This window comes from Pristiophorus japonicus, chromosome 8, assembly GCF_044704955.1.
Source record: "Pristiophorus japonicus isolate sPriJap1 chromosome 8, sPriJap1.hap1, whole genome shotgun sequence".
Classification (NCBI taxonomy): Eukaryota; Metazoa; Chordata; class Chondrichthyes; family Pristiophoridae; genus Pristiophorus; species Pristiophorus japonicus.
The window spans coordinates 110,790,072-110,812,960 of NC_091984.1; the positions used below are offsets into that span (position 1 = coordinate 110,790,072).

A 22,889-nucleotide genomic window follows, 5' to 3' on the forward strand; every position below is an offset into this window, starting at 1 on the left:
CCCCGGTGGATTTGGAGGCTCCGGAGGAGGCAGCGGGCCCCGAAGCTCTACAGCCAGGGCTGGTTCACTGCTCCTGTAAGGCTATCCCACCACTGGGTAGGGGTTCCCAGCCCACTAACAGAAGTAGGGAGAAAGGCTCTAGCATTAGCAAGATTCAAGGGGAAGCTGAATCTCCCATGGTGGGTCAGCTGGGGCTAGTCCAAGAGGTGGAGGAGATAGCATTGCAGCCCATAACGTGGGACTCTGCACCGACAGTAAGGAGGAGTGACAGAGTGCCACAGCCCAGGGCGCCGTGGTCCCGTTTACTTAGCTTCCCGCCCCAGACCGAGAAGGTGAAAGACAACAGGGAGGGTGCTCTGTTGCGCGAGCAAGGGTCTCCCACCGATTATCCGGGGCTCGGGAGGGCCTTGGAGGGCAGCACAAGACTCATTCAGGGGGACTATACGAGCCCCTCAGCGGAGGGCTTCCTGGTTCCCAGGGTACGGTCAGCAGAGTGGTCGACGATGCCTGTACAGTGACAGGATGTAGCCTGGCCATCCGGGGACGGGTGGCGGTGTATATATTTTCCCTTCCTGTTTTGTTACTTTGTGTTGTGTGCATATGTGTTTAGGTAAGGCAGTGACGGTTGGGTACAGCATTTTATGTTCGGAACATGTTAAGTGGGCCGAGCCTGGAGAGGTCTCTCAAGGCAAGGCCATGTTCGTCTTGCCTTTCAGATGTCAATAACCTCCCTACTGGATGTTAGTAATGCTGGTATCGCTAAGGATCTGCACCGGGCACCAAGGGGACACCGAGGACTCCCTGGTTTTCGGATGCTCCGGGGGCAGAGCGCCGACAGTGACCACAGGAGAAGGGATTCCGGCGGCGGATGGCCGGGTCACCTACTCCCACGAGGGGAGATGGCCTGGGTGGTTGGGATCGAACTCCACCAAGTACTCCAACCATAAGGACTTTACCTATGGAGAGGCCTCCATCCCCTGCCCGGATGGCCACTTCCAGAGTGAGAGTGACAGACTTGTATAAACTGGGATAGGGCCGAACCAGGCAGGCAGAGGCGTGGCACTTTAAATGACATTTTTACGGGGTTTAACACCGGGGCGTCCGCCATAAACAATTTGGATAACATGCAGCTGGCCCTCCAGATAAATGGGTTAAAGAATCAGCTGCGCAAAATCCTGGGGGACGAGAATACCATAGTGGGATCCGCGCTCCACGAAGAGGTGGCAATGACAGTTCACTTAAAGGAGATTATCTCTCAATTGGAGGCACAGGCCAAGGCTGTAAACGCCTTCGTTTGGGAGGATAGAAACGCCTCCGATCAAGCCGCCCAAAATGAGGTGTGCGTGCTCTATGGGACCTGGTTGCTGGGAGAGGGACGGAGTAACCTCGAGGATCTGAGACAAGGACAGGTCCCCTCCTGGATCAGCAACCAGCACTTAGCAGCACTGCACCCTTATGATAATATTTTGAGTCCTTGCCAACTTCGTGTAGCGTCGGAAGCCTACCCGGTACCAGTGGACGTGGAAAGTCAAATCATACCATCATGGGTGTGGTGGTCAGGATGCCCGTGATGGGGGCGTCCCCACGACCAGCACCGAGTGGAGAATGTGGGAGTCATTCATGGAGGGGTGCATGTTCGATTCCAAGAGGTCCCACCTTATGTCACAATGTAGGAGCACACTGTGACAGGTACAGACCTCTCGGGTTGTCGGAGCAGGGGAGCACAGGTAATCCTGTGCCCCCAGCACCTGAACGCTTTTGCAAGACCACAATGCGAGTTCAGCACTGCTGGGGCAGAGCCTATCAATTGCACAATGGGGGTAATGGCCCCTAACCACATGCCTCCACAGGTAGCATATGTAGGCGGTGGGACATATTGTGTCACCACAAGTGCCCAATGGTATGAACACGGACCGGGAAGGTGGTGTCCAATACCGTACAGCAGCTTTTGCTTTAAACCCAGGGCAGAGGTTCAAGTGGCACACACCAGAATCACACCCATCCCTGAACCTTCCACGATTCACCTCACGGTACAAAACAACCTCAGCCACCTACAACAATATGTTGCCCAGTTTGGCTATCCCATTGCCCCACTACCTGAGAAACTTACAGCCCTCCTCCAGGCAGTGGATTTGTCTCAAAAACATTTTTACACCATGGAGCAGGAAACTGAAATTTTAGCAGGGGCGATTGCCCAGATTAAACCCCCAGCATGGTGGGATTTCGGAATAAGGGCAGACATACCTGCATGGATCCGGGTGGGATCGCATGCCTTAGTAATCGGCCAACTCCTGATTGTAGCTTATCTGCTAGTTACAAGCTGTAAGCTCAGGAGAAAAAGAAAAAGAAAGCAGTTCCTCAGGCTACTACACAGACAGGAGAGCTGTTGCTAAACACTCAAGGCGAGTAAACAAAGCTTGACCGCGACACTTAGGCGGCTTTGTTATTCCCAGGGATGACTGTGTTTTCATACATGGCCCCTGGGGAGTTTGCAGGGCAGGTTTCTTTGTTTTACGGTTAAGACTGAAATGAGACTCAATGTACAATTGCTGTTGTAACCTTAAGTACATATATGTATATTGCTGTCGTATCTTGTAACCTGTTGGATTCTGTGTTTTGTACCGCGTTAAAAGGAATTACGATATATATCGACGGGATCAGTTTAGAGTTAAACTGGAGAAAGTTGGGCAATTTGGGAGACCTAGGGTTTTCTCACCACCCTGAACTTTGACACACTCGAGTGGTGTCTGACTGTGTCAGATGGGGGATTATGTAGGGGAGGACGAAAACCCCCTCATTTTACCCAGAAGGAAAAGGGCTGTGGGATCAGTCTGTGCTGTGAATTGAAACCGATAGTTTGACCTTGGCAGAGCAGTGATTGGACGGGGGAGGACACCGGAGGGCCAATGGTGAGACAGAGTCAGCCCGAAGCATGGGGGATCAAGGGTTATGGCGAGAAAGCAGGAAGGGGGTACTGAAGTTTCATGTTCAGCCATGAACTCATTGAATGGCGGTGCAGGCTAGAAGGGCTGAATGGCCTGCTCCTGCACCTATTTTCTATGTTTCTATGTTTCTAAGCCAATGGAAGAGCACTTGCTCAAACTGTGGGACTGACTCACAGCCATTATCGGACTATTGTCTTCCCCATGTTTAAACTATGGAAAGAAATTATGCAGACCTTTAGAAACCAGGGAACCTAAAACAACCCAAGGGCCTACACAATGGCTACAGGAGGCCAACGCAATCAACACCCATTCAAACTTTGAGCAGGTTAACATCTGTGGAAAAAACCCGCAATAATCTAAAACTGCTGCATTTTTCAAAATCACAAAGCCCACCAATAGGAAGAATCGATTTCAGCAGGAGGGGCAGACTGGATAATCTGGCTATAAAAAGGGGTTTCTGACGTAGTGTGGGTGGTTCCCTGCCTTTGTCATCCAACAACCAGCAAGACTCTCGACACTGAAGGAAAACCAGTGTCCAAAGACACCGAAGATAGAAGAAACAAGCCACTAGACTGCAGAAGGCACAGAAGTGAGTATAACCTCTGGTCCCCGGAACTCCCAACTCAGTTAGGCCAGGAAAGGTGGGAGGTTGGGTATTGTACTGCTAAACTTGTGTAAAGATTTTCGTTGTGTCCGTTTAGTGGGATTTCGGGGGATTGTTTTGTATTGCTGTTTGTTGAGATACACCTTGTCAAATAAATCAGAAGCCTAAGTTCCTCTTGGAATCACCTTGTCTCAGTTCTATTGTATTACATTTCCTGATCGTGAGTCTTATGTCAGAACATGGTAAGGGAAGCTAGGAGCACCTCGAAAACGCTCAACTGTGTGTCACAGGCTAGGGAAGAAGGGGTTAGGAGTGTTTGACACTCACAGGTGCCTCACAGGCTAGGCATAAGCTGTGGGGACGCACGAGTCTCAAAACCCCCTTCATAAGCTGTGGACACAGTCTCTCCAGGGTGCTCTTGCAGCACTCAGGGTACCTCACAGGCCAGGCATAAGCTGTGAGGACAGAAGCCCAGAGAGAGACACCCAAGGCACAACAACACTTCCTGAAAACCCCTTACACAACGCTTAAGAATGGCTGTGGTGATGCAACACCAAGCAGTAAGTAGCACAGACCCCAGCAAGATTATTTAAACCCTCAGCCCCAACAAAAAAAACTTTCAAATTAAATACAAAGGACCTTATAAAACTCTTTCCAATTGCAAAATGAATTACACGTTAAAGTGTTGACTTCCACAGAACGTTGGGAGAGAATAATTGAGGCACGTCGTCATTCAAGTTACCTGTGGCTCAAGAAGCTGAAGGGGCTAATGAATCAGGTTGCTGGAACTCAAAAAACGAACTTCTCGGATTTAACTGGAGCCCACAGTCTTATAAATAATTGGGTTGTCTTGAATCTGTTTTGTTCTACGTACTATGAAAATATTTATTTTTATTTGTCCTTTCATTAAAACATATGATCCACAGTATGGGTATCGGGAGAAAAAATGCCACTTAACTTGAGAGCTGTTCATCTTTGACCTATTATCAAAGAAGGTAGCTTCAATGTGGGAAAAAAGCAGCTGTGATACAACATTGTTTCTCAATTTATAGTGGCATACTTGTATTTTCATCACCTGTTGGCAGTGTTGCCTAACACTTTTCTGGATGGTGCACTTTATTACGAAAAGGTGGGCCAGAACCCATGCTCTGACTGCTTACCTCTTCCTAATACCGCACGAGACGACTTAAAGATGATGCAGATCTGCTGCTGTTGAAACTCTCCAGTCGTCACCTCCGTGGATTTGTCTCTTTACATGTCGCCTTGATTGAAGACCAGCATTCTGCTGTGAACATTGAGATGGTGATACAGATTTTGTTGAGTTACTGGTTCTGCCCAATAGTTTAAAAGCTAAAATAAATTGCTTAGAATAAATAAGATGCATTGATTCAATTCCAGATTCTAAATTGACCTTAAATGTAATCCTATGCTCATGGTAAAAAGGACATATCTGCCACACTAAGAATTTACTGGTAGGTGAGTAAAGTACTGGTGAAGATGCTGAAGACACATTGGGGATGGCATCAAACAAGAAATTAGAGATGCATGCAATAAAGGGATAGCAGTTATCATGGGCGACTTTAATCGACATATCGATTGGGTTAACCAAGTTGGTAGCAATGTGGTGGAGGAGGATTTCCTGGAGTGTATTAGGGATGGCTTTCGAGACCAATATGTCGAGGAACCAACTAGAGAGCTGGCCATCCTCGACTGGGTGTTGTGTAATGAGAGGGGACTAATTTGCAATCTTGCTGTGCAAGGCCCCCTGGGGAAGAGTGACCATAATATGGTAGAATTCTTTATTAAGATGGAGAGTGACAGTGTTAATTCAGAGACTAGGGTCCTGAACTTAAGGAAAGGTAACTTCAATGGTATGAGATGTGAATAGGCTAGGATAGACTGGCAAATGATACTTAAAGGGTTGATAGTGGATAGGCAATGGCAGACATTTATAGACTATATGGATGAACTTCAACAATTGTACATCCCTGTCTGGAGTAAAAATAAAAAGGGGAAGGTAGCTCAACCGTGGGAAATTAGGGAGTGTGTTAAATCCAAGGAAGAGGCATATAAATTGGCCAGAAAAAACAGCAAACCTGAGGACTGGGAGAAATTTACAATTCAGCAGAGAACAAAGGGTCTAAATAGGAGGGGGAAAATAAAGTATGAGAGGAAGCTTGCAGGGAACATACAGACTGACTGCAAAAGCTTCTACAGATATGTGAAGAGAAAAAGATTAGTGAAGACCAACGTAGGTCCTTTGCAGACAGAATCAGGTGAATTTATAATGGGGAACAAAGAAATGGCAGACCAATTGAACAAATACTTTGGAGCTGTCTTCACTAAGGAAGACACAAATAACCTTCCGGAAATACTAGGGGTTCGAGGGTCCAGCGAAAAGGAGGAACTGAAGGAAGTCCTTATTAGTCAGGAAATTGTGTTAGAGAAATTGATGGGATTGAAGTCCGATAAATCCCCAGGACCTGATAGTCTGCATCTCAGAGTACTTAAGGAAGTGGCCCGAGAAATAGTGGATGCATTGGTGATCATTTTCCAACATTCTATTAATTCTGGATCAGTTCCTATGGACTGGAGGGTAGCTAATGTAACACCACTTTCTAAAAAAGGAGTAAGAGAGTAAACGGGGAATTATAGACCGGTTAGGCTGACATCGGTGGTGGGGAAAATGTTGGAATCAATTATTAAAGATGAAATAGTCGCGCATTTGGAAAGCAGTGACAGGATCGGTCCAAGTCAGCATGGATTTATGATAAGGAAATCATGCTTGACAAATCTTCTAGAATTTTTTGAGGATGTAACTAGAAGAATGGACAAGGGAGAACCAGTGGATGTGGTGTATTTGGACTTTCAAAAGGCTTCTGACAAGATCCCACACAAGAGATTAGTGTACAAAATTAAAGCACATGGTATTGGGGATAATGTATTGGAGTGGATAGAGAATTGGTTGGTAGACAGGAAGCAAAGAATAAGAATAAATGGGTCCTTTTCAGAATGGCAGTGACCAGTGGGGTGCTGCAGGGTTCAGTGCTGGGACCCCAGCTATTTACAATACACATCAATGATTTAGATGAAGGAATTGAATGTAATATCTCCAAGTTTGCAGATGACACTAAGCTGGGTGGCGGTATGAGCTGTGAGGAGGATGTTAAGAGACTGCAGGGTGACTTGAACAGGTTAGGTGAGTGGGCAAATGCATGGCAGATGCAGTATAATGTGGATAAATGTGAAGTTATCCACTTTGGTGGCAAAAAGAGGAAGGCAGAATATTATCTGAATGGTAACAGATTAGGAAAAGGGGAGGTGCAACGAAACCTGGGTGTCATGGTACATCAGTCATTGAAGTTTGGAATGCAGGTGCAGATGGCATGTTGGCCTTCATCGCTCGAGGATTTGAGTATAGGAGCAGGGATGTCTTACTGCAGTTGTACAAAGCCTTGGTGAGGCCACACCTGGAATATTGTGTTCAGTTTTGGTCTCATAATCTGAGGAAGGACGTTCTTGCTATTGAGTGAGTACAGCGAAGGTTCACCAGATTGATTCTTGGGATGGCAGGGCTGACATATGAGGAGAGACTGGATCAACAGGGCTTGTATCCACTGGAGTTTAGAAGAATGAGAGGGGATCTCAGAGAAACATATAAAATTCTGACGGGATTGAACAGGTTAGAAGCAGGAAGAATGTTCCCGTTGCTGGGGAGTTCCAGAACCAGGGGTCACAATCTAAGAATAAGGAGTAAGCCATTTAGGACAGAGATGAGAAGAAACTTCTTGACTCAGAGAATGGTTAACCTGTGGAATTCTCTACTGCAGAAAGTTGTTGAGGCCAGTTCGTTAGATATATTCAAAAAGGAGTTAGAAATGGCCCTTACGGCCAAAGGGATCAAGGGGTACTGAGGTTGAATGATCAGCCATGATCTTACTGAATGGCGGTGCAGACTCGAAGGGCTGAATGGCCTGCTCCTGCACCTTGTTTCTATGTTTCTAAAAGCACCACAGAGGGGTCGAGACTATCTCCTTCAGCCAGGTCACCCCTACCACTTTTGCAGGCCATTTACTGGTGCATGCAGATACAACTATGGTTTCTAAGCTCACAGCTGTGAATTACTTCAACCCATTCTTCAAAAGGTCAAATGTACATGTTTGTCACAACTCTTTCAAACATCCTGACTTGGCACGGGAGCATCCATGCACCATGGAAAAAAAATACTTTATTATAACACCTTATAATGTCCTTTATATCCAACAAAATATTTGTTTAGTGTAGTCACTGCTGCATTTGCATATACAACAGCAAACAATTTGCCCACAGCAACAGAAAACTATATTGAAGCCTTGATAATACTTTTTTGTTACAGATGGTTGAAGGGGAAAATGTTGGTCTGCATCACTGCTCTTCAAGTATTGCTATGGGATCTTTTATGTCCACCCAAACAGGCAAATAGTGCAACTCATCTGAAAGATGACTCTGGCTTGAACCCATCAGAAGCCAGAGTGCTAGCGAGTAAAGTTGTCGACGAAACAACAGTGGGAATTTAAAGGTCAGCAGCAGAAACAGGAACTATATGAGGCAATGAGGAGGAAGGATGGGTGGGGTGATGGGGGCAAGATACTGCAGACAATAATACCTGTAATAATCGAACTGTAACTGCTGTTTGATCTTTTGGGTATTTGGACAAAACAGTTCCTCATATAATTAACAATGCCTCGCATCAGTTACTGCTTCCAAAATGATTTAAGTAGTGAGAATGGTTAAAATGTTATCTATGAAAGCCAAAAGCCAATTTACTTTTATGTCTAAAGTCCAAGGATGCTTGACTAGCTGTCACCAACGCGATGATCAGATACTAGAGATGCTTACCCAGAAGCATTTTGTCAGAACATATTTTCAGTACGACAGGCAATGTATTCCCACCTCAAGTTAACAATGCAACCAACATGTTTTCAGAAGCCAGTTTGCTTTAAAGAACTGCCATTGATCCAATGGCAAGAGACCATAGCTACTGTATAGAATCCCAGTAGGATACCCAACCTTGCTCCATTTCAAATGTTTTCAACACTTTATCCAGAATTGTCGGTATAATAAACACCCAGTCTCGACAGCTGTTAATTTTAACTAACGTCCATTGTTCTGACAAGCACAGTGTGTTGGGACAGAGGGCATACAAAGTAAATCTACATCTTGCAATATAAACAGAAAATATTTCTTCGTTTAGCAGTTAAGCCAACAGCCTGGTCTCAAAAAAATCAACACTCATCAAAAAAAACTCTCAACTCCATTTGGAAGAGACTAGCAGGCATCACTTGGAGACCCTTCTCAAAAAGATTGGCATGTACTGTAATATGTAGCATTAGTGATGCACCCAGTGTCAGCCTGAATATTTTATATTTGCTAATTTGATTATTGCCACTAATAAAACAGTTTGACGGAGTCAAATTCCACTCCAGGCTGTATTAGGATTCAATATTTGTGCATTGCGACTGAACTGCACACTACATGTCGCTGCCTCCATGTCAAGGTTCATGCTAATATGCCTTTTTAATCTGTTCCCCGAACATTTTCAACTGTTGTCAAAAAGTTGAGCCATTGACTTGTTCTGACTGAAAACTTTATAGTCCATTTTTATGACATGAATTCTGCATATTTTCCTGCTTTTTGGCATCAGATGCCACAATTCCAACCATTTTTCCAGAAAACTGCTTACTAGTTGCACTGGCTATTTATTGTCCATCTCCTCCAAAATTTCCTTCTCACAGAGTATGCATCAGGCTACAACTGGACACCTGCATCCACCTAATGCAGCAGATTCGGATCTTTGCTTTAACATTTTCTTACTTTTTTGGGCTTTCAGCATTATCTGTCGTAACAGTTGTTCCCATGAGCAGACCATAGTTCCAGCAGTCCAGAAGCTGTAATCTTTTCTCCACTCTGCCCAGACATGTTTTTTCCCCAAGGTTCACATTTAACCCACATACAATAAGCTGTTTAATGGATTTAACCTAACCTAAAAATTCTTCGTGAAATTAATAACTTTATTTAGAAACAAAAATCAAGTGAATCACATCTGAATGACAAGTACTATAGAAGTCTAATGAAGATGAAAAGAATGGTTATAAAAGGACTAATTACCCTTGGAAAGCAGTTTCTGATTCCATGCAAATGTGTGCCACAAACTGAGAAACAAAGTTCTTGATGCTTACGCTACAACCCTCAACTCAAACTTCAACTACCAACTCAAGCTTCTTCAGTTGTAAACTTAATTCATCTTTTTGCAAGTTCACCCGTTTTTGGGCGATAATCGCGGGGAAAAGTTTTTAATCGCTGGGGTACCGTGACCACCAGAGCTTTTAAAATTCGCCAAACGGAGAACAGCGCTAGTGATAAATCCGGCGTTGCACAACTGAATTTGTGCACTGGAGCTGAAATTTGCGAGCTGAAAAAAAAAACGGAACTTCTGTGCATGCATAAATTTTTATTTTGCCTTTTTTTTTCTTCCCGCATTTCTGGTCAGCTGTCGGGAGCGCCTGCGCATGCGCAGTACACCCAGGGCAGAATCATCCATTTTTAGATTGCATTCATGTTGGAAGATGATGGGACAGGCAGCGAGCCAGAAAATTTAGTAATGAGGCCAACAAGGCCTTAGTCACTGCTCTGGCGAGGAGATGGGGAGATTTAAACAGGAGGGGTGCAAGTAAACCCCTCCCAGTAGTTTTTCGTTGTATTTGGACCATCATCACTGAGGAGGTGTCTTGTATCGATGACATTTGAAGGACCCAGACCCAGTGTCACAAGAGTTTCAATGACTATTGCAGGGTCCTTAGAGTAAGTAATATTTTTTATTGATGCACTCCTTCATTAATTTATTATAAATCTAACGCATGTTGGTATAGATAGGCTTAGTGTTGCACCTTATTTACCATGAATGATCTTTACAGATTAAGATTGCTTTTGGAGATCTTAAAAGATGTTTCTGCACTTCAATGTCTTCCTCATGAACCATGTGCAACTTCCAGGGCCATTAAACAGAGCCAGAGCAGACAGTATGGTATAAGTGTTTTGATGGCCATCTGTGTGCCACAAGATTAGATGGTCCTCTGGTAACCATTCCCATTGTCATCTTTGCAGGGAAAGATGTCCCACAGCCGCCGGGAGCAGCAGCGGTCCACCCAGAACCATGCCTCTGACAGACCTGGAAGAAGGGCCTTTATTGCAAAGGGGATGGAGTATAAAAGCAGGGGAGTCTTGCTACAGCTATATAAGGTATTGGTGAGGCCACACTTGGAACACTGTGTGCAGTTTTGGTTTCCATATTTACTAAAGGATATACTTGTTTTGGAGGCAGTTTAGAGAAGGTTCACAAGGTTGCTTCCAGATATGAGGGGGTTGACTTATGAGGAAAGGTTGAGTAGATTGGGCCTCTACTCATTGGAATTCAGAAGAATGAGAGGTGATCTTATCAAAATGTATAAGATTATGAGGGGGCTTGACAAGGTAGATGCAGAGAGTATGTTTCCATTGATGGGGGAAGACTAGAACTAGAGGGCATGATCTTAGAATAAGGGGCCACCCATTTAAAACAGAGATGAGGAGAAATCTGTGGCATTCGCTGCCTCAGAGAGCTGTGGAATAAATTTGAGACAGTTTCTTAAATGATAAGGGGATATGGGTTATGGGGAGCGGGCGGAGAAGTGGAGCGGAGTTCATGATCAGATCAACCATGATCTTATTAAATGGCGGAGCAGGCTCGCCGGGCCATATGGCCTACTCCTGCTCCTATTTATGTTCTTATGTTAATAAGTGGCTGGTCTGATCCATGCCTCAGGGAGGGCAACTACCCGTGAGGGTGCTGAGCCTCTGTTCAAAAGTGAGGGCAAGTCCTGCAAAATCACCAGGCTGGGTTGGGGCAATGTGATGCAGTGTTTGTAGACTCAGGTTGGGGCTAGCCACTTATTAGCACAAGATAAGAAATAGGAGGAGTCGGAGTCGGCCATATGGCCTCTCGAGCCTGCTCCACCATTTAAGAAGATCATGGCTGATCTGATCATGGACTCAGCTCCACTTCCCCACCCGCTCGCATTACCCCTATCCCCTTATCGTTTAAGAAACTGTCTATTTCTGTCTCAAATTTATTCAATGTCCCAGCTTCCACAGCTCTCTGAGGCAGCGAGTTCCACAGATTTACAACCCTTTGAGAGAAGAAATTTCTCCTCATCTCTGTGATGCAGTTTCTGTGGACTAGGGTTTGGGCAATGTGATGTAGTGTCTGTAGAATAGGGTTGGGGCATATATGATGTAGTGTCTCTGGACTACATATATTGGAGTAGCGGCGGTCCTTCAAATCAGCCTGTGCTATGTGACCTTATGTCACCCTCCCCCTCCCCTGCTGCTAACCACTCGTCTGTTGTTTTTTATTTCCAGATGAGGAGTCATATGCGCCACATCCTCCAATGGAAGCCTCCGCCTCAGGAGGAGGGGGACGAGGGAGAGAAACGTCAAGGAGAGGAGCGGCCTATTCCAGGAAGGGGGGGGGGGGGGCCAAGGGAGGGGCTGATGCACTCGACACTTCTTTTTTCTCCGGACAGCATCTCGTCCGAGGAAGAAATATTTTCAGGCTTTGAGGCCCCAAGTACAAGTGGCATACAGCAATGCACTATCGGGGTTGAATCCCATATGCCGTCTTTCCGAGGGTCAATCGGCAAAGCCGGTCGGCTGACAGACAGGGAGACGCACACCTGGACATGGTGGGACTGTCCACGGAGAGCATCCAGCTCACCCGACAGCTCCTCGAGGTATTGGGTGGGATTCCCGCAAACATTGCGGCACTACCTGCGAACATGACAGAGGTCGGGCCGTAGATTTCGCGGCTCGCACAGACAACCACCGAGGCTGTCAATGGTCTCCATCTTTGACACTCCAGTCCCCAGTGTCACACCCAGACCCACATCACCTGTGAGTGGCGAGGCCGAGCAAGAGGCTTGCCACTCAGAAGTCGGGCCTTCCATACCCCGAGCTTCTCCAATAGATCCACACATGGCGTCTCCATTGTCTTTCCCTCCTAATACAGCAGGACTCTGCCCCCCCTGCACGATGTCTTGGTGCAACTTTGGGGGTGGGCGGCGTGGGGGGGGGTGGGGAGGAGAGGAGGGGCCAGAGGTAAACGATGTTCGGTGCAGGATTGTTGTTTCTTTGTTGTATTGTTGTTATTGCTAGTTTATCAAAGTTTTAAAAGTTTCCAAATTCTGTTTAGTTATAAAAGTTCACAATAATGCTTAATACATTTTATTCATTTTGAAATGTTTATTAAATGTTATTTAAGTTACAATGTTTAAGAAAGTCTTTTGTTCACCTTAACCATTCCTATGTAGTGTCTCATTTGCAGAATAAGAGGGGGAATAGTCAACATAGTGGGATAGAGTGGCCAGGCAACGGTCAAACGTGCTGTTCACTGTTCAAGCAAAGTGTTGCATTTTGAGCTGCTGACATAAGGCTTTTGCAGTCGTGAAAGCTCCATGAGGCCTCCCCTGTAGTGGTGGTGGTGGCGGTTGTGGTGGCATGGGTTCATCGCCAGGCTGCTTCTCCTCCTCTTTCCTGAGGTGGTCCTGCAGTCCCAAGTGACAAATCCCCTCATGATGGCTAATTTGTAGTATGCTGCATGCTACACAATGAACTCAAACCTGCTGAGGGGAGCATTGCAGGCAGCCTCCAGAGTGGTCCAGGCATCGGAAGCGCTGCTTGAGCACTCCAATTGTCTTTTTGATGATGTTGCGTGTGGCTATATGGCTGTCATTATAGTGATGCTCGGCTTCTGTCAGAGGGTTCCAGGTGGCAAGGCCATAACCTTTGTTCCCCAGCATCCAGCTCAAGCCTTGTGGTTGACGCTCGAACAAGCATGAGACACTGCTCTCACGCAAGATGAAAGCATCATGGATGCACCCTGGATATTGGGAATTTACTGCCATGATGCGCTGAATGTGGTCGCAGACGATCTGTACATTCATGGAGTAGAATCCCTATCAGTTTCGGTAAACCTCTAGATTGAGTAAAGGTGCTTGCAGGGCGATATACGTAGTCAATGTTACCCTGAACCTTGGGGAAGCCAGCAATTCGTCCAAAACCTACAGCCCTCTCGTTATATGCCTCCTTGGTCATTGGGAAATTTATGAAGTCCATCCTGCGTATGTGCAGTGCAGTCGTCACCTGACGAATGGAGCAATGTGTAGTGTACTGCGAGATGGGGCATTATGTCCCCTGCTGATGCCTGAATGGAGCCGGAGGCATAGAAGGCAAGTGCTGCAGTCAGCTTCACCTCAACGGGCAGTGCAGTCCTGTTGCCGCTGTTAGGAAGTAGGTCTGCCTTTATGAGCAGGCATATCTCTGTGATCACCTCTTTTCGGAAGCACAGCTTTCTAATGCACTGTGCCTCAGTGAGCTGCAGGTCTGAGTGCTGTTGCCTGTAAATTCGTGGCCTGGGGGGGGGGGGGGGGGGGTGGGGGGAAAGAGGTAAGACCTCCTTCCCCATACATCTGTGACCTCTTCGATTACGCTCAAAATGCTCATAAATAAGCCTTTTTCCAGCTCGACGCTGCATAGAAAAAGCAGCCAGCAATAATGGCTGACATCGTATAGCCCCCCATTTTTTCAAAGGTCCTTAAATATCTTTTAAAACAAACTATAAACTCTCATAAAACTGCACTGAACTTCTGCTCAGTTTTCAAGATGGCGTCATTAGCGCCAAGTCCGACTTGGGTTCGACTGATATTTTTCAGGCAGGTTTCCGGGCAGACAGTAAAACGGACGATATTGCCGAATTTTCCGGCCGGGGCGATAGCACAGGGTTGCACGCCGATTGACATCATGAAAACGCTTAAAACATCGGGTGGGCGGTAAGTTTTAGCACCGTTGCAAAACCACTGCCGAAATTTCCGCCCGGGCGCAAAATGTTGTGCAACTCGTTTAGCGCAAATAAAAATCTGCTTTGCCCGGGCTGAAAAACGGTCGCAAACCTGTCGAAATTCTAGCCCAATCTGGTCCACAATTTGTACTTTTAACCAAAACAATTCTCTGCAACAATCCTCTAGGAATTCTTTCACCTGTACCAAATGATCTGACAATACTTCATGCATAAACCCCATTAAAATAAGAGGCAGTCCTCATTATACAAAAGGGGAAACGACAAGTCTTTTTATTTTGCATACCTAAATCAAATCTCAATATCTTCACAATGGAAGAAACCAGCTCGTTTAGGTCCAAGGAATCGTGTGAAACAAATAAATCAATCCAATTTACAGTCAATAATAGAAGTTGAACATTCAAGTCAGTAAACAAACATCTCAGACTTAGTCTCAGATGGGGTAGCTCAGTCTCACTGCTCTACACATACTAGGTCTGAACAGCTTTTTGCATGTAATTGATAGCCAATAGCCAGAATCACTTAGCAGCTGGTTTTAAATCTTCTACAGTGTGTACATTTTGTTTAAATGGTGCACCTTGATACCTACTTGCAGACCCACACTCTTACTCAGCTTGAACAGGACAGCATAGTAGTCAGCCAATTGTACAGAAAATCCTAAACCCTGTTCTTGGAGGCTGTTGCACAAAAATACGAACAAGTTACAACTTCGCTCAACCTGTTTATTCAGCATTTACCCTCCACACAAGGAAATAGTTCAACACAAGGGGAGAGGAAGGGAAGCTATCTGGTTGAAATGTGTCATTTTCCCCCCCAATACATGTAATGACTTAAACTGAGGAATTTTCCCAAAGCAACAAGTACAGCCTTTATTTCTGTTCTTCCCAGTTAGACGGCAAACCTTTTCCATCTCCAGACCAATTAGGAAACAACAAACAAATGTTAGTAAAGTTGGACTGCACAAATCACAGAGGATTTACTATGGTCCTAACAAAATCAATTGTACATTCTGCAATAGGGACAGTATTGAGGGAAGCTACACGGTCTGATGAAAGGTCATCGACAGTAACGTTAACTCTGTCCCTCTCTCCACAGATGCTGCATGACTGGCTGATTACTTCCAGCATTTTTTTTATTTTATAATCTTTGCATTGTTTCGTGATTTACATTACTGCTGTTTAATGGTTCAAAAGTAGATGAATGTGAATTGTCCCAACTAATTTTTTTTACAGTTCATTGTATTGACAAGTGATGTCCAATATATAAAATGGGGAAAATGGCGGCAGAATTTATTTTTAAATAAGAGCGCGTTTATGAGTTGAACAAAGAAATGTGTGTTGGATGCCATGTTGCTATTGTGTGATTGTTCCCCCTCAGTCAACTTGGTTTGACTTTATCCTTAAAACTTACCATTACAACATATTCCTAGCACAAGATTTTTTTAAATGGAATGTGATAGGCGTATCCATTTCCCTTCCCTCAATACTTTCCCTTGTATCAATAAGATTCCTTGCATGACAGCAGAGTCGAAACCTGTCCTTATGCAAATTCCTGAAAGTTCTCTTCCGGCAGGAGTCATTGGGCAGCCATCAGGAGCAGGGATGTCAGCTAATTCTATCACTTTTTGCACGAGCTGAGAGCAGGGATCAAATACAGGGACCTTTCTCATCTGTACAGCTCAGTTGCTCATTGGCAAAATTTGACAATCGTGGGAGTTACCCTTCTTTCTCTTTTAAAGCTATTAGAGGCAATATAAATATAAATTATTCAACTGCTAGAGTTTCTTACAGACAAATTTTGTCACTGACTGCTATTTTTCCCCATAAACGGGATGCATCCACAACTTTAAAAATCGGAAATATCACCGACCTCTTTGTTAACTGCAAACTGCTGTGACGAAAAAACTTTTAAAAACTTCCAACTTTGTTAGCCTACCTTCACTATCTGACCTGCCACATCCTTATAAAAAGACACCACTCATCTGATATTTGCTCTGCTATAAAGATGCCAAAATAACTTTTCCATTTCTTTTAATATTCAAAATAATTATTTTTCAATTTTAGGTGGTCTTCGCATTCATATATTTTCCAAATTTTCTTCACAAACCATATCAAATATACTTGCATTCATTTTTATGCGTTATTTTACCTCCCTGTTTAAATATTATGATTGAAAAGTTTTATGCAATTTGTTCTCCTTTACACACTGCACAGATCTCATAATAGATAGCTCTGTTGCACTTTAAAAAAAAAACATTTTGGGGATTACTGCAGTTTGCTTTCCTCCCCAATTTATCTTTCCAATAAAGCAAGTTTAGTCCCAATTTACAAGAGTTAATATCCAAGGCTACTAATTCTGCCATCTGCTAAGATAGATGTCCTGTATTGGCTCGATATATCAAATTAGCTAAATGTTTACGGTTTGCTGATAATACAGGGCAGTTTGTGTGACATAAGGTGAAATGTCGAGATGTTAAACAGCTTCTGGAAAAAACAGCTTCTGGAAAATTCATGTGGTATCTCTGATTATTGTGGAAATGCTAGTTTGAAGCACACTACACTACAAAATGCACTGTGCCACAATTTATTAACTTTTTTAAATTTAGAAACAAACATGAAACTACATTCTCTGCAGTATCAAGCAGTCAGATTATAGCTTTGCTGGATTAAAAAGCAATGTTCCACAATTACAGGGGAGTTTAATTATCACAAGCTAATAACCATTGCTGTATTCATTTTTGTTTCCACCTCAACAAAAATGTCAGACTGCAACTCGTAACTTTTTACCCCATCACCAGTCCCATTTCTCTGACCGATGCCTCAAAACGTGGTTTACATCACTTCTTGCTTTTTAAACAGTCAACCAATAGAACATATTTAAATCAGTTACAATTCTTTTCTCATTATTCCATAATGTTATTATAACAATATCAGAAACAAAATACACCACCATTGCCAGTGTTCAGATCAAAGTAGTTACTTGTGCACTTTATTTAATTGGAAGCTTGTCAGTTCGATAAAGTTAGCATGGCAGTGTAAAGCAGTTATAATTATAAAGAAAATGAAGAGAATCATTTTAAGAAATTGGACTAAAAATATTGTTCTATTAACCATTAAGCCTGTTGAAACAATTTTTTTTAATGGCCTTAAGAAACTCAAAATCAGTTATCATAAAATGTTTAGGTCACAGATGCAAGTAAAAGGAATTCTTTCTCTCCTCTGAATTATTTGCCTATATAGAATCATACAGCACAGAAGAAGCCCATTCAAGCTATCAAGCAGTTGCTGACTCTTTCAAAGAGCTATTCAATTAGCCCCACTCCCTTGCTTTTTCCCCATAGCTCTGTAAATGTCTCCTTTTCAAGTATATATCCAATTTCCCTTTGAAAGTTACAACTGAATCTGCTTCCTCTAGCTGCTCAGGCAGTGCATTACAAATCACAACAATTCAGTGTAAAAAAAAGTCATCTTCCCTCTTGTGCGTTTGCCAATTACATTACATCTATATCCTCTGGTTACTGACCCTCCTGCCAGTGGAAATAGCTTCTCCTTATTTTCTCCAACCAGACGCTTCATAATTTCAAACACCTCTATTAAATCTCTCCTTAACCTTCTCTGGCATAAGGAGAACAAGCCCAGCTTCTCCAGTCACTCATCCCTAGTACCATTCTAGTAAATCTCCTTTGCACCTTTTCCAAGGCCTTGACACTAAAGTGTGGTGGCCAGATTTGGCCACAATAGTCCAGCTGAGGCCTAACTAGTGATTTATAATGGTTTAGCATAACTTCCCCTGCTATCCTTCGAATAGTGCTACGGATTCTTTTACATCTGCCTAAACAGTCAGAAAGGGCCTCAGTTTAAGCATCAGTCTTGGCTCAATGGTAACACTCCTGTCTTTGAATCAGAAGGTTGTGAACCTGGGGACTGGGAGAAATTTAGAACTCAGCAGAGGAGGACAAAGGGTTTGATTAGGGCAGGGAAAATGGAGTATGAGAAGAAGCTTGCAGGGAACATTAAGACGGATTGCAAAAGTTTCTATAGATATGTAAAGAGAAAAAGGTTAGTAAAGACAAACGTAGGTCCGCTGCAGTCAGAATCAGGGGAAGTCATAACGGGGAACAAAGAAATGGCGGACCAAGTGAACAAGTACTTTGGTTCGGTATTCACGAAGGAGGACACGAACAACCTTCCGGTTATAAAAGGGGTCGGGGGGTCTAGTAAGGAGGAGGAACTGAGGGAAATCCTTATTAGCCGGGAAATTGTGTTGGGGAAATTGATGGGATTGAAGGCTGATAAATCCCCAGGGCCTGATGGACTGCATCCCAGAGTACTTAAGGAGGTGGCCTTGGAAATAGTGGATGCGTTGACAGTCATTTTCCAACATTCCATTGACTCTGGATCAGTTCCTATGGAGTGGAGGGTAGCCAATGTAACCCCACTTTTTAAAAAAGGAGGGAGAGAGAAAACAGGGAATTATAGACCGGTCAGCCCGACATCGGTAGTGGGTAAAATGATGGAATCAATTATTAAGGATGTCATAGCAGTGCATTTGGAAAGAGGTGACATGATAGGTCCAAGTCAGCATGGATTTGTGAAAGGGAAATCATACTTGACAAATCTTCTGGAATTTTTTGAGGATGTTTCCAGTAGAGTGGATAAGGGAGAACCAGTTGATGTGGTATATTTGGACTTTCAGAAGGCGTTCGACAAGGTCCCACACAAGAGATTGATGTGCAAAGTTAGAGCACATGGGATTGGGGGTAGTGTACTGACATGGATTGAGAACTGGTTGTCAGACAGGAAGCAAAGAGTAGGAGTAAATGGGGACTTTTCAGAATGGCAGGCAGTGACTAGTGGGGTACCGCAAGGTTCTGAGCTGGGGCCCCAGCTGTTTACACTGTACATTAATGATTTAGATGAGGGGATTAAATATAGTATCTCCAAATTTGCGGATGACACTAAGTTGGGTGGCAGTGTGAGCTGCGAGGAGGATGCTGTGAGGCTGCAGAGCGACTTGGATAGGTTAGGTGAGTGGGCAAATGCATGGCAGATGAAGTATAATGTGGATAAATGTGAGGTTATCCACTTTGGTGGTAAAAACAGAGAGACAGACTATTATCTGAATGGTGACAGATTAGGAAAAGGGGAGGTGCAAAGAGACCTGGGTGTCATGGTACATCAGTCATTGAAGGTTGGCATGCAGGTGCAGCAGGCGGTTAAGAAAGCAAATGGCATGTTGGCCTTCATAGCAAGGGGATTTGAGTACAGGGGCAGGGAGGTGTTGCTACAGTTGTACAGGGCATTGGTGAGGCCACACCTGGAGTATTGTGTACAGTTTTGGTCTCCTAACCTGAGGAAGGACATTCTTGCTATTGAGGGAGTGCAGCGAAGGTTCACCAGACTGATTCCCGGGATGGCGGGACTGACCTATCAAGAAAGACTGGATCAACTGGGCTTGTATTCACTGGAGTTCAGAAGAATGAGAGGGGACCTCAGAGAAACATTTAAAATTCTGACGGGTTTAGACAGGTTAGATGCAGGAAGAATGTTCCCAATGTTGGGGAAGTCCAGAACCAGGGGTCACAGTCTAAGGATAAGGGGTAAGCCATTTAGGACCGAGATGCAGAGGAACTTCTTCACCCAGAGAGTGGTGAACCTGTGGAATTCTCTACCACAGAAAGTTGTTGAGGCCAATTCACTAAATATATTCAAAAAGGAGTTAGATGAGGTCCTTACTACTAGGGGGATCAAGGGGTATGGCGAGAAAGCAGGAATGGGGTACTGAAGTTGAATGTTCAGCCATGAACTCATTGAATGGCGGTGCAGGCTAGAAGGGCCGAATGGCCTACTCCTGCACCTATTTTCTATGTTTCTATGTAAGTCGAGAATGCAAACATTAAAGTTTAGTTTTTCCTGAATAATTTATGTTATTAAGCTTTAACAAAATGACTGTAGGAATTCAGAATACCAGAGAAAACAAAATGCCCCTTGAGGCATAACTATATACAAAAAGGATATGGACTTAGGAATTGAGGGAATGTCCAAATTCGCAGATAATGTCAAATTGGGGGCATGACAAATTGTGGCAAAGCTTGTGAAAGACTGAAGGAGAATATAGATCGGCTATGCGGATGGACAAATCGGAATCAGGCACAGTTCAATGTTGAAAAATATGAAGTAATACATTTTAGAAGCAGGAATAGCAAAAGGAAGTTTTTCTTAAATGGCAAGATTTTTAAACAAGAGTAGAGGAGCAGTGGAATCTTGATGAACAGATACGTAGGTCATTAAAATGTAGTATAACAAGCAGATGTCATAAAAAAGATGACCATAAAAATGAACAGATTTTGCATCATCTAGTATCAGCAAACGAGCACCATCAGTATTTCCATGGTGTTTTGTAAAATAGAATCACAAATTAGTTTGAAAATACATGGTCACAGCAGTATTATCTCAATAAACTAAAATTACTATTGGGCCTGCTGGTATGTTGCTGATAGTGAGTCACAATACACGATATAAGAAAGCAGCTGTTGCAAGCATTTAGAGTATCTAAAACACAGAGATTCCACTTTGAATTACACAAGTAACATGGTGCAAACAACCCCCGGAATAAAAGGAACCTATCTTCTATTTTTTAGGACAATTACCTCAGAGAAAAGTTGAAGTTCGTGCTTCACCTTGTTTTTCTTGAAATTCAGGATACTTTCATGTGTAAAAATTGATTTTCCTTGGATGAAGTCGACTGAACTGATGTATGTGCAGTGTTTTAAATTGTGGAGGCTGTTCAGCTTCATAGACACCATTATGATAATTAGTATACTGGGATATTGGAGTGGCCCTGGGCAGCATGTAATTGGGAACCAAATTTCATAATGTGATTTGCAATTGCTCACTTGTGACTATAGTTGGGAAAACCAGATGACAAATACCCCATTGTACATTGTAATGTGACGTTTGTTTTTCTATTATCTACAGTAAAAAAAACATTTTTAAAGCTGCTAAATCTTTCAACGCTCGTGAATTTTATTGTTCAGTTAGTAGGGTATATCTATCGTATAAAGGCATATCACTTTTGATTTTGAATACGCTGAAACAGGTCTGTGCACCTTCTACAAAATGCTGCAAAGTACAAAGGAGTTCTATGCCATAGGTGCTAGCATGGATTCCTAAGGATCAGCTCTGATTCTATTCTGGTACATGCACAGGCATCAAGTAGGTGTTATCTTTCCTGGATGAGGAGAGGTACATGCTTGACCAAATGCTGTTTTTCTTTCCATGGAACTTCCCCAAACTCGCACCTTGAGTCAAACAGACTGAATGCAATCACTGAAATGGTGAATGAAATGTGTTATCTTACCGCTTTATTGCAGTGTTTCAATTTTCAGCAGTGCACGTCTTTTGGGGTATTTGTGACCTAATGTCATGTGAATTCAAAAAGACAATGCACTGAGGTGAGGTTTGAGCAAAAAGAATAGTGCAATTGTTATAAAGGTATATTCTTAATCTCTGCACCACTCATTGGGCCCAAGTTTCCACACGCGCCTAGAACGGCGCAGTCCCGACCTGGACGCCCGTTTTTCGCGCCACAAAGTGCGCCTAAAAAAATCCTCGGTATTCTCCTTTATAACCTGCAGGTCCTCTGGCCCTCGGCGCAGCCAGCACAAGCTGTGGGGGGGCGCAGCCAGGTACCTGCGCTGAAAACAGTGCCGGGACCTCTGCACATGCGCGCTACAGTGGGCACGCAAGTGCAGTAGCTCCAGGCGCCGAACTGTGTGGGAGGGGCCCGAAGCACGCAGCCCCTAGCCCTGGCTGAATGGCCTCACTGGGGCTGCGTGAATAAGGCTCCTCCCACGGCCAGCTCCTGCTTCCCCCACCTCCCCCCCGCCCCGACCCGACACCCGCTCCCCCGCCCCGCCTCCGGACCAGACCAGACCCGACACCCGCTCCCCTCCCTGCCTCCGGACCAGACCCGACACCCGCTACCCCCCCAACCCTGCCTCCGGACCAGACCCGACACCTACGCCCCCCCCCACCCCCCGACCAGACCAGACACCCGCGCCCCCCCCCCGACTGACCCGACCCGCGCTCCTGTTCCCCGACTGGACCCGACCCGCGCTCCTGTTCCCGCTCCCCCCCTCCCTCTCTCTCCCCCCGCCCCCCTCCCTTTCTCTCCCCCCCCCCCGCCCTCTCTCTCTCCCCCCCCCCCCCCCCCGCCCTCTCTCTCTCTCTCTCTCTCTCTTCCCCCCCCTCCCTCCCCCTCCTCTCTCTCCTCCCTCCCCCTCCTCTCTCCTCCCTCCCCCCCTCCTCTCTCCCTCCCTCCCCCTCCTCCTCCTCTCTCTCTCCCTCCCCCTCCTCCTGTCTCTTCCCCACCCCCCCTCTCTCTCTCTCTCTCCTCCTCCCCCTCTCTCTCT

At 44.7% G+C, this 22,889-nt stretch overlaps 1 protein-coding gene across 8 annotated transcripts in view; it reads right to left on the reverse strand.

Moving 5' to 3' along the window:
- Positions 1–22,889, reverse strand: part of nek7 (NIMA-related kinase 7) — a 287,464-nt gene that overhangs the window by 177,410 nt on the left and 87,165 nt on the right. For 6 of the 8 annotated variants that reach the window (XM_070887316.1, XM_070887307.1, XM_070887308.1 and 3 more), the window contains one exon: positions 4,710–4,834. The gene's annotated coding sequence lies outside the window, so the exon portion shown is untranslated. The remainder of the gene's footprint in view (positions 1–4,709; positions 4,835–22,889) is intronic. The other 2 variants (XM_070887310.1, XM_070887309.1) reach the window with 1 other exon arrangement.